General features: G+C 39.5%; 1 pseudogene; it reads left to right on the forward strand.

Annotated features, from left to right (window-relative positions):
- Window positions 1-1,379: 1,379 nt before the first annotated feature.
- LOC121188441 lies at window positions 1,380-11,340 on the forward strand (annotated as a pseudogene).
- The last annotated feature ends 1,648 nt before the right edge of the window (window positions 11,341-12,988 follow it).

A 12,988-nucleotide genomic window follows, 5' to 3' on the forward strand; every position in this document is an offset into this window, starting at 1 on the left:
GAACGTGTGTTACACTGGGTGACATGTTCCTTCATCTCCATCAACACACACACACACACACATAGATCAAAACAGTCCCACTACAGTTCTTTAGAGCTAATGTGAATCAGGTCATCAACACGTGGAAACTGCACATATTGACACAACAGTGTTGCTTGTGGATGCTGGTGTGTTGCCTCCATCCTTCAGTATAGTGTTCAGTGCTACATGGTGACGTTGCTGCAGGACGTCAGCTGAGAGTTCCCAGAATTACTTTGTCCTCAGACAATTTACCAGTGATTGATGTGATATGAATAAAAATATGTTTGTGTTTTCAGAGGTCAGGACCACAGACTGAGAGCAGAGTCTCCAGGATCCAGCTGTCTGTCAATGAAGAGTGACAATGAACCTGGACCCTCAGACACAAAGTAAGAGACTGTTTCTAGTGTAAACTGACCTGAGGATGATTCAGTTCTCAGACATATTTGAAGGAAAAAGGGAGACACCAGGGGACAGATCCATAAAACTCTGTGTCCACACACAGACAGAAATATGCACACACACTCTTTTCAGCAGATTTATAAAGCAGAGCTTTCTCATGTTACTGTATCAGTCTCTGTCATTGTGAGAGTTGGTGTATGAACATGAGCCTGATTGCCACTTCCAGAGTCTGTAGACCTGTCAATGAAAAGAAGGACAAAGAAGAAACACAGTGTCTCCATGTTGGAGGTTCCACTTTCATGATTTACACGTCTGAGCCTTTAACAGCTTCTAGACATTATAAACCATTATGTTGTCAGGTTTCTATGATTTAATGACTGTTGGAAAGGAGCAGAATGTCCTCACACTGGATTGTAGCTCCCAAAAAAGTTTGATCAGACTGAAAAAGGAAACACTTCATGAGTTAAATGGCCAACATGACAACGAGCTGATAGGACGCAATACATCATCAAGATAAAATACATTATCAGAGCCTGAAAGAATCCCAACAATCTCACAGTAATCCAACCCAAAACATCCAAGAGTATCTCAGTAAGTTCAAATATTTGTTGGAAAATGTATAAGATATAAAATCTGAGAGAAAGATCCAGAACAAGAGCTGGACTGCAGACAGTCAGTCAGAGCAGCACTGTACAAAGTAAGACTGTACATCTGTCTGCTCATGTCATCATCTCTGAAAACAGGAGCTGTGGTTTGATACAGAGTCATTTGTTCTATCATACAGCTTTGGCATTTAAGATGATTAGAAATACCACAAAATGCCAAAGCTTTTCTTTGCTTGTCTTTAGTTTTCATGCAGCTGATGAAAGAAATGAGCAGATTCTCTTTCTTTAGTCTGACATTATTTCTTCTGTGTCAGCAGATTTTCAGCAGATAGTGGTCTGCGGGAGGTTTTAGATGAACATAAGATCAGTCTGAGGAGGAGATGTGAACATGTGACTGAAGGAACTGATGGAACAGGAAGTGAAATCCTCCTCAACAGGATCTACACTGAGCTCTACATCACAGAGGGACAGAGGAGTGAAGAGGTTAATAACCAACATGAGGTGATGCAGCTTGAGAGCGTTTCCAAGATGAAAACCCTCCATGACACTCCAATCAAGTGCCACGACATCTTTAAAGCCTTACCTGACCAACAGAGACGCATCAGAGTCGTTCTGACGAACGGCGTCGCTGGCGTTGGAAAAACCTTCTCAGTGCAGAAGTTCACTCTGGACTGGGCAGAGGGCTCTGAAAACCAAGACGTCAGTCTGCTGGTTCTGCTTTCGTTCAGGGAGCTGAACCTGATCAAAGATGAGCAGTACAGTCTTCTCATGCTGCTCCACGTTTTCCATCCAACATTAAAGAAGCTCACAGCAGAGAAGCTTGCTGTCTGTAAAGTGTTGTTCATCTTTGACGGCCTGGATGAAAGCAGACTTTCACTGGATTTCAGCAGCAGGGAGGTTGTGTCTGATGTCTCACAGAAGTCATCTGTCAACGTGCTGCTGACAAACCTCATCCAGGGGAATCTGCTTCCCTCGGCTCTGGTCTGGATAACTTCCCGACCTGCGGCAGCCAATCAGATCCCTCCTGCATGTGTTGACAGGGTAACAGAAGTACGAGGCTTCACTGACGCCCAGAAGGAGGAGTACTTCAGTAGGAGATCCAGTGATGAAGAGCTGTCCAGAAGAATCATCTCACACATCAAGACATCCAGGAGCCTCCACATCATGTGTCAGATCCCAGTCTTCTGCTGGATCTCTGCTACAGTTCTGGAGCACATGTTGACCACAGAGCAGAGAGGAGAGCTGCCCAAGACCCTGACTGACCTGTACTCACACTTCCTGCTGGTTCAGACAAAGAGGAAGAAGCACAAGTATGATGAGGGACATGAGACGAGTCCACAGGAGCTGACGGAGGCTGAGAGGGAAGTTCTTCTGAAGCTGGGGAGGCTGGCGTTTGAACATCTGGAGAAAGGAAACATCATGTTCTACCAAGAAGATCTGGAGCAGTGTGGTCTTGATGTCACAGAGGCCTTGGTTTACTCAGGAGTTTGTACAGAGATCTTTAAACGAGAGAGTGTGATCTTCCAGAAAACAGTCTACTGCTTTGTTCATCTGAGCATTCAGGAGTTTCTGGCTGCAGTCTACATGTTCCACTGTTACACAGAGAGGAAGACAAGAGAGCCGAGCACTTTCCTGGGACAAGACTACAAACACTGGGACTCAAAACCTTCAAAGCGTTTTGAGTAAAAATGGCCACCTGGACCTGTTTGTTCGCTTCCTTCATGGCCTGTCTCTGGAGTCCAACCAGAGACTCTTTGGAGGCCTTCTGGGTCAGACAGAGAACAGACCAGAAATTGTCCAGATAGCCATCTACAACCTGAAGAAGATGAACAGAGATGATATCTCTCCTGACAGAAGCATTAACATCTTCCACTGTCTGATGGAGATGAACGACCGCTCAGTACATCAGGAGATCCAAGAGTTCCTGAAGTCAGAGAACAGATCAGAGCAGAGACTCTCTGAGATCCAGTGTTCAGCTCTGGCCTACGTTCTGCAGATGTCAGAGGAGGTTCTGGATGAGTTGGACCTGAACAAGTACAACACATCAGAGGAGGGACGACGGAGACTGATCCCAGCTGTGAGGAACTGCAGAAAGGCTGTGTAAGTCCAGACATGATCTTTAACATTATCAGTCAATGTAGATTAGTAGTTTAGTTTTTTCAAATATACACTGTATGAAATTATTCTCATAATAGTTTTATAATTTTTAGGTTTTTCTGGAGACGTTTTAAATGTTGTGTTTGTCAAACATAGATTTTTCAGTTGATTGTGATTTTTGTGTTTTTCTGTTTATTTATTAGTAACTGTTACATTTTACATTCATTTGTTAATTTATTCATGTTGTTCTCAGTCTTTTTGTTTTCATGTAAACCTGATAAATCAAATTTACATTTCAGGTGATTAACCTCTACTGAAAACATAATTCTGAATATTATCTTCCATTTCTGCCGCCTGGTTAGCTCAGTTGGTAGAGCATGAGACTCAACCTCTCAGGGTTGTGGGTTTGAATCTCACTCCGGGTGGCACCACCTCCCATGGGCTCACCACCCGTGGAGGTGCCATAGGCCTTCGGTGCATTGTGAATTGGGGGGGCTGCCCCCGCGACCTGGGCCTGGACCCACATAAGCGGCAGATGATGACATCTTCCATTTCTGCCAATAGATCCCCCTAAATCCTCCACACTTCTCATTTCAAGTCTTTCCATATTTTGTGTCAAATCAAATCAAATCAGCTGTACATACAACTACAGTGCAGACAAAATGAGACAGTGTTTCCTGGGTTCAGGAGAGTGAAGTTAAAAATAAAAAACCCAAAGAAGTAAAAGTCGTAATAATAAATACTAAGTAAATGCTAAAGAATCCCTGCAAACAGCCCCCCTGTCCCTCCACTCCTAAGACCCAAACCCCAACTCCCCACATACCTCCCCTAACATACTGCAAGATGCCCATTGTGAAAGATTGTCAGTAAATGTCCACAGCAGCAGACTGCCATTACAGCTTGTGGCAGGAAGCTGTTGATGAGTCTGGAGGTTCTGTCTTTTATGCTCCGAGACATAAGTCAGAAGCAGGTGTTTTCTCTGCTGGTGTAGAGGAGAGTAGAATCAGGAAACACACACCTTCAGCCAAGTACAGAGGTCTGAATATATCAGAGCAGAATGAGAGAATTCAGTATTCTTCTACACATTTGTCTGAGTCAGACTGCTGAAGCTTCATTCAGCTACAGCTGAACTCATGAAGTCATTTCTTACAGTGTAGTTGTGTTAGGAGGAGACCACTTCACAGTCAGTGTGGACCACAGGAAGGACGACTGCCACCAAAGACTCTTTAAATCAATGTGTGAAATCTGACTGTTGGTTGAAGTCAAGAAATGTGAATTTGTCCTTTAATGTTGTTTAATGACACAAAGTTCAGGAAGAAGAAGGTCATGTAAAACCTTCAATGATGAAGAGGATTTGAGTCCAACATGTCTGATTTGATCTTTATCTTCTAATTCCAGACTTGACTGAGCTCAGCAGCATGTTATGAATCTGTGTTGACATGAATAGATGTATGAATGTTGTGGTGACATTTGGATGATGTGTGTAGAAGGCTGACATTATGATGATCCACAATAAGAGAAGGACAAAGTCCCTCTACTCATGTTAGTGAAAGCTCATTGATTAGAACATATCTGATTGGATTAGAAATGATTTTTATCCACATGATTTATTCTTTATTCAGATTGAATTCCTGCAGTTTGTCAGAGATCAGCTGTGCTTCTCTGGCCTCAGCTCTGAAGTCCAACCCCTCTCATCTGAGACACCTGGACCTGAGCGACAACAAACTGCACGATTCAGGAGTGAAGCTTCTGTGTGGTTCTCTGGAGAGTCCACACTGTAGACTGGAGACTCTGAGGTCAGTTCACTGTCTGTTACTGTTGTAGATCTTAGATCTTTAATCCACAACTGAACCTGGTTTATCTTCATCCAGAACTTGAATCCATTCATCTTGAATTGAAGATCCTCAGAACTAATATTTGTACAAATCAATTGAAAAACATGTATAATAATTATTATAATTATTATTATTGTGGTTGTTGTTACTGTTATTGTTATTATCAGTAGTAGTATTAAATTGTGTGTATGTGACTTTGCTGCTGAGCATTTTCCATTAAATCTATTGAATAGTTGTATGAATGTTGTGGTGACATTTGGATGATGTGTGTAGAAGGCTGACATTATGATGATCCACAATAAGAGAAGGACAAAGTCCCTCTACTCATGTTAGTGAAAGCTCATTGATTAGGACATATCTGATTGGATTAGAAATGATTTTTATCCACATGATTTATTCTTTATTCAGATTGAATTCCTGCAGTTTGTCAGAGATCAGCTGTGCTTCTCTGGCCTCAGCTCTGAAGTCCAACCCCTCCCATCTGAGACACCTGGACCTGAGTGTCAACAAACTGCAGGATTCAGGAGTGAAGCTGCTGTGTGGTTTTCTGGAGAGTCCACACTGTAGACTGGAGACTCTGAGGTCAGTTCACTGTCTGTTACTGTTGTAGAACTTATATCTTTAATCCACAACTGAACCTGGTTTATCTTCATCCAGAACTTGAATCCTTTCATCTTGAATGAATGAATGAATGAATGTATCGGATTTGAAATAGTTGTTGTTCCATATTGTGACTTTTTCTTCTCTCAGACTAAGAATTATTCCTTCAGTTTCTCTTCATTTCAGTCAGTTGTCATGAATAATGTCTGTTGACGTCAATGAAACCTTCAGAACTCACACACTCGTATTTGTCACAGTCAGCAGACTAATGTTTTCTAAATGAAGTGTAGAAAATGTCCAGTGTGAGTTGTTCAAAGTCCATTTTTATCACAACAATATACAGAAGATCCTCAGAACTAATATTTGAACAAATCAATTGAAAAACACTTGAAGAAAACATTCTTATTTCCGTTATTCTGATTTGAAGTTCATTTCAATGAAGAGTCAAGACTAATGTCATTTCTTCAGTGTGTGTGTGTGTGTGCGTGTGTGTGTTTTGATCTTTAACACAAGTGTAGTAAATTGTGGTCTTTTCTCATTGAGTTGAATTGACTTGTTAAATGTGTTAAGGAGCAAAGACTTAAAGGACCACACTGTTGGTTTGACATGTTTCAGTCCATTAACTGCAAATCTTGTTGTATTGTAAAGTGTCACTGGGTGTTTGGAAACACACCAACAAATATAATGTATTATTATTATTATTGTTGTTGTTGTCTTTATTGTTATTATTGTTATTATCATCAGTAGCAATAGCAGTAGTAGTGTTAAATTGTGTGTATGTGACTTTGCTGCTGAGCATTTTCCAAAGTTTCCCATTAAATCCATCTGTAATTTGGGATCAAATAGTTGTTGTTCAGTTGAATATGTGTTTAGTTGTGGATTTCCTGAGCTGATCTGCAGGATAGAGACCAGGACCAAGCAAGACATTTTTCCTGGATCAGGACTGAACATTTGAAGTTTGATCCATTTCAGTGGTGAATCAAAGTCAGTTTTTAGTCCAACATGTCTGATTTGATCTTTATCTTCTAATTCCAGACTTGACTGAGCTCAGCAGCATGTTATGAATATGTGTTGATATGAATAGTTGTATGAATGTTGTGGTGACATTTGGATGATGTGTGTAGAAGGCTGACATTATGATGATCCACAATAAGAGAAGGACAAAGTCCCTCTACTCATGTTAGTGAAAGCTCATTGATTAGGACATATCTGATTGGATTAGAAATTATTTTTTTTTAACTTAGTTTTTATTTCAGCATCATACATAGTCATACAGACAGAATCGTACTCTTCATGCTATCTGCTGTTTTCTCACTTTCCATATGAGGTAGTATAATATGGACATGGTTACAGTTGGAACACAAAAAGACAAACAAAAAACAAGCAAACAAAAAAAAAACTATAAATGTAAAAAAAAAGTCAAATCAAATCAAAACGTTGTTAAATTGATTGAATAAATAAATGATCAATCAATCAAATTAATAGTATGCATTTGATTCACAATGTATACAGGGGTCCCTCATTATGAAAGTATACTCATGGCAGGGCTCCACCTTTTAATGAAAATGTCTTTTTGAAGTCTCAGGGAGTATGTTATTTGTTCCATCTGATATATATCCTTTATTCTTTCAATCCACATATTGTATGTTGGAGGGTCGGACTTTAACCATCTAACTGTGATGCATTTAATTGCTGTTGCTAATAGTATTTGTAGGAGGTATTTTTTGCCTCTTCCTTCTATGCTTTTTGGTAATAGACCCAGTAAAGCCAGTGTTGGGTCCAATGTAATGTCTCTACCAAATATATCTTTTAATGTTACAAACACCCCCTTCCGGAATGTTTCCAATTTTGGGCATACCCAAAATATGTGGATCTGGTTGCCAATGTGTGGGCCACAATTTCTCCAGCATTTATTTGAGTGTATTGTACCAAATTTAGCCATAATTTCAGGTGTCCGAAAAATCCTCATGATAACCTTCCATTTAAATTCCCTCCATATATTCGAATTAGTTACCAAATGTGCTTCAGTACATATTTCTTCCCACATATCTGGTGATATATTGGAGTTCATTTCAGTTTCCCATCTTTCTTTTATTTGTATTGTATTATTTACATTCATGTCCAGAAATATTTGGTAACAATAGCTTATTAATTTCTTATCCCAATTCTTTGTTTGTACTTTAATCAGGAATTCTTCAATTACCATAGGCATAACAACTTTAATCCATTCCTTTTTAACCACTTTAATTAATTCCTTATGTTTTAGTAAGAAATCCCTTAGCTGTAAGTACCAGAAGAAATCCGTGTTTGGCAGCTTAAAACCCTCCAGAAGCTGCGCAAATGATTTAAACTTGGCAGCATCATGGAGTTGATGTAAGTTGATGAGTCCGTACTTTGACCATTTTCTGAAACCTGCATCCATTTTAGATGGCGCAAAATCATCTATAAATCCAATATTTGTGAGTGCTGAAATTGTTTTATGCAGTCTAAATTTTAATTTAATCGTCTTCCATATTTTTAATGTAACTTTAGTCCATTCCCCCATATTTATTTCATGTGTGTGGGCTACTAGGAATGGCAAGGCCTGCAGAGGTATTTTGCATAAACTCTTTTCAATACTGTGCCACCATGTACATGACAGATCCTGAATCCATATAGTTAACGGTCTTAATTGTGCAGCCCAAAAATAATATCTCAAATTTGGGTGTTTGAGCCCACCTTTTGCTTTAGGTAGTTGTGATATTTTCAATCTAATTCTCGGTGGCTTTCTTTGCCAAATGAATGTTGAGAAAAGTTTGTCTAACTTGTCAAATGTGATTTTGGGAATGTCAATAGGTAGCATTTGAAACAAATATAGTAATTTAGGCAACACATTCATGCAAACACTTTCGACGCGACCCAATAGTGATAGGGGAAGTATTGACCACCGATCTAGGTCCTTACTGATATTTTGGATTAGGTTTTTGTAATTAACATCATACAGTTTTTCCAATGAAGGTGGTTTACAAATGCCTAAATAATTAATGCCATCTGTTGGCCATTTGAACCCACTCTGTAATTTAACTGCATCTGAGATTTTGCCACCCATATCCATGGCCATTGTTTTGTCCACGTTTATCTTGTACCCGGATATATATCCATACTTGGAAATGAGATCCTACAAATACGGTATTGTAGTAATAGGTTTTGTTATATAAAGCAATACATCATCTGCATACATTGAGATTTTATGCTGTTCTCCATTTACTATAAATCCCTTTATCATCATCGCTGATCAACTGCGCCAGTGGCTCAATACTGATATCAAATAATAAGGGAGAGAGTGAGCAGCCTTGTCTGCAGCCGCGTTCTAAGGAGAAGCGGTCTGACAGAAACCCGTTGACCCTAACTGCAGATTGTGGATTCGAATACAATGTTTGTATCCATTTAATAAAGTTTGGCCCACATTGAAAACGTTTTAGAGTTTGAATTAGGTATTGCCAGGATACTCTATCAAATGCTTTCATGGCATCTAGGGATAGTAACATTGACTCCTCTTCCTTAACTTGGGGATGTGACATTAAATTTTGTAGAAATGATTTTTATCCACATGATTTATTCTTTATTCAGATTGAGTTCCTGCAGTTTGTCAGAGATCAGCTGTGCTTCTCTGGCCTCAGCTCTGAAGTCCAAACCCTCCCATCTGAGACACCTGGACCTGAGTGACAGCAACAAGCTGCAGGATTCAGGAGTGAAGCTGCTGTGTGGTTTTCTGGAGAGTCCACACTGTAGACTGCAGACTCTGAGGTCAGTTCACTGTCTGTTACTGTTGTAGATCTTAGATCTTTAATCCACAACTGAACCTGATTTATCTTCATCCAGAACTTGAATCCATTCATCTTAAATTGAAGATCCTCAGAACTAATATTTGTACAAATCAATTGAAAAACATGTGTAATAATAATAATAATTATTATTATTGTGGCTGTTGTTATTATTATTATTATTATCAGTAGTAGTATTAAATTGTGTATATGTGACTTTGCTGCTGACCATTTTCCAAAGTTTCCCATTAAATCCATCTGTAATTTGGGATCAAATAGTTGTTGTTCAGTTGAATATGTGTTTAGTTGTGGATTTTCTGAGCTGATCTGCAGGATAGAGACCAGGACCAAGCAAGACATTTTTCCTGGATCAGGACTGAACATTTGAAGTTTGATCCATTTCAGTGGTGAATCAAAGTCAGTTTTTAGTCCAACATGTCTGATTTGATCTTTATCTTCTAATTCCAGACTTGACTGAGCTCAGCAGCATGTTATGAATCTGTGTTGACATGAATAGTTGTATGAATGTTGTGGTGACATTTGGATGATGTGTGTAGAAGGCTGACATTATGATGATCCACAATAAGAGAAGGACAAAGTCCCTCTACTCATGTTAGTGAAAGCTCATTGATTAGGACATATCTGATTGGATTAGAAATGATTTTTATCCACATGATTTATTCTTTATTCAGATTGAGGTCCTGCTGGTTGTCAGAGATCAGCTGTGCTTCTCTGGCCTCAGCTCTGAAGTCCAACCCCTCCCATCTGAGACACCTGGACCTGAGTTACAACGAGCTGCAGGATTCAGGAGTGAAGCTGCTGTGTGGTTTTCTGGAGAGTCCACACTGTAGACTGGAGACTCTGAGGTCAGTTCACTGTCTGTTACTGTTGTAGATCTTAGATCTTTAATCCACAACTGAACCTGGTTTATCTTCATCCAGAACTTGAATCCATTCATCTTGAATGAATGAATGAATGAATGAATGAAATTTGAAATAGCTGTTTTTCCATATTGTGACTTTTTCTTCTCTCAGACTAAGAATTATTCCTTCAGTTTCACTTCATTTCAGTCAGTTGTCATGAATAATGTCTGTTGACTTCAATGAAACCATCAGAACTCACACACTGGTATTTGTCACAGTCAGCAGACTAATGTTTTCTAAATGAAGTGTAGAAAATGTCCAGTGTGAGTTGTTCAAAGTCCATTTTTATCACAACAATATACAGAAGATCCTCACAACTAATATTCGTACTAATCAATTTCAAAACATGTATTATTGTTGCTGTTGTTGTTATTATTATCAGTAATAGTTATATTAAATTGTATGTATGTGACTTTGCTGCTGACCATTTTCCAAAGTTTTCCATTAAATCCATCTGTAATTTGGGATCAAATAGTTGTTGTTCAGTTGAATATGTGTTTAGTTGTGGATTTCCTGAGCTGATCTGCAGGATAGAGACCAGGACCAAGCAAGACATTTTTCCTGGATCAGGACTGAACATTTGAAGTTTGATCCATTTCAGTGGTGAATCAAAGTCAGTTTTTAGTCCAACATGTCTGATTTGATCTTTATCTTCTAATTCCAGACTTGACTGAGCTCAGCAGCATGTTATGAATCTGTGTTGACATGAATAGTTGTATGAATGTTGTGGTGACATTTGGATGATGTGTGTAGAAGGCTGACATTATGATGATCCACAATAAGAGAAGGACAAAGTCCCTCTACTCGTGTTAGTGAAAGCTCATTGATTAGGACATATCTGATTGGATTAGAAATGATTTTTATCCACATGATTTATTCTTTATTCAGATTGAGTTCCTGCAGTTTGTCAGAGATCAGCTGTGCTTCTCTGGCCTCAGCTCTGAAGTCCAACCCCTCCCATCTGAAACACCTGGACCTGAGTGACAACGAGCTGCAGGATTCAGGAGTGAAGCTGCTGTGTGGTTTTCTGGAGAGTCCACACTGTAGACTGGAGACTCTGAGGTCAGTTCACTGTCTGTTACTGTTGTAGATCTTATATCTTTGATACAACTTTGATCCACAACTTCATCCAGAACTTGAATCCATTCATCATGAATGAAGGAGTGAATGAATGAATGAATGAAGTTTGAAAAGTTGTTCCATATTGTGACTTTTTCTTATCTCAGACTAAGAATTATTCCTTCAGTTTCACTTGATTTCACTTCACTTGATGTGACCCAACTCAGAGTGTAGAGAGGTCTGAGGAGTTAAAATTATAAACTTCAGTAACTTACTGATACTGAGTGGTGACACAAATAACTAAAAAGTTCAAAAAGGAAGAGTAGCAGACATGCATTCAAACAAATATTAAGTTTATTTAAACCTAGATAATTAAGACAGGAAGTGTTGAGAACTAACAGGCCTGAAAGAACAAAAGCACTCAGGTAAGTACAAATGATGGACTTTATTCTACAATATTGAAATAACCTAGATAGCACCAACTGAATACAACAATAAAAGTTTAAAACAAGGGTAGAGTACTCACTGTGGGGAGATTCTATCACAACCTGCTTATACTCACACCATGTGCTCACCTGGTGCTGGTCCCACTAGAAGACACTTCAAACACTGCAAGTCTACAAACACTGAACTGCACATGAGAAAATTCAAGTCACAACTATGTGACTGCCACCATTTATATTAGCACACAGCATGCAGAGTGTGTACCCTGCAAACTACTCCCCACAGGCTGGACCTCTACCTAAAAATAAAAACAATTAAAATCAGTTGGTTCAGATAACATGAACAAGAAAGGACTTATATGGACAGATAATTAAAAACTCAATAATGAGTTCACAGGAACTAATGTCGTTGCAGCAGAATCATTACATCAGTCCCTATACAAACAACATGTGAAGTAAATAAATCCAGCCAATAAAAGAACTGCTCAGGCAAAGCAGCAGTCTGGATCTGGGCCTGAAAGAGGCGACAACAACTATTAAAAATGTGTATTAATACTTTAGGGGATACAGCCCCACTACACTGCCTTTAAATAAGTTTCATACTTAAGGACATGTGGGGACCTACTACAGAATCCCCTGGCTCTGTCTGGTTCAGTAGATAAGACTCAACAAGGTGCAACCCTCAGTCTTCCTGTCAGATGGAAACACACATTGCTATAGAACACAGGGAAAGAGCTGAGTTTAGTTCAACCACAGCCGACCTCTTGAGCTTGGCATCAACAGCCTACAGGCTCACAGTGCTGCACAGATCTGTGAAATCAGAAAATACCTCTATTAACAAAACAAATAACCTTTTCCCTTTGTCTCTGTCTCCAAATCCAACTTTCCCTCACCTGCACACACCAAAGCACTGCTCACAGGTAGTGATGTTACGTCTGACACCGAAGCCCCGAGGCCTGTATCGAGTAAAGGGGGCGTGTTCAAATGAAGCCTGTGCCGAAGCCTGTGTCAGTTGTCAGAATATCACATGACCACCGGCAAACGAGGCCCCGTTTCTTTGCAATCACGTGACTGCCTCGCTTTGTGATTCGACCGATTCGAATTTCAGAAAAAGGCTCGCGAAACACAGAGAGTGTTTTGTGTGACTGGGTTAAAAATGGAGCCACCAAAAAAGCGGAAGACATCAGCAATGTGGGATCATTT

The sequence above is a fragment of the Toxotes jaculatrix genome, chromosome 10 (genome assembly GCF_017976425.1).
Source record: "Toxotes jaculatrix isolate fToxJac2 chromosome 10, fToxJac2.pri, whole genome shotgun sequence".
In the NCBI taxonomy this organism is placed as follows: domain Eukaryota; kingdom Metazoa; phylum Chordata; class Actinopteri; family Toxotidae; genus Toxotes; species Toxotes jaculatrix.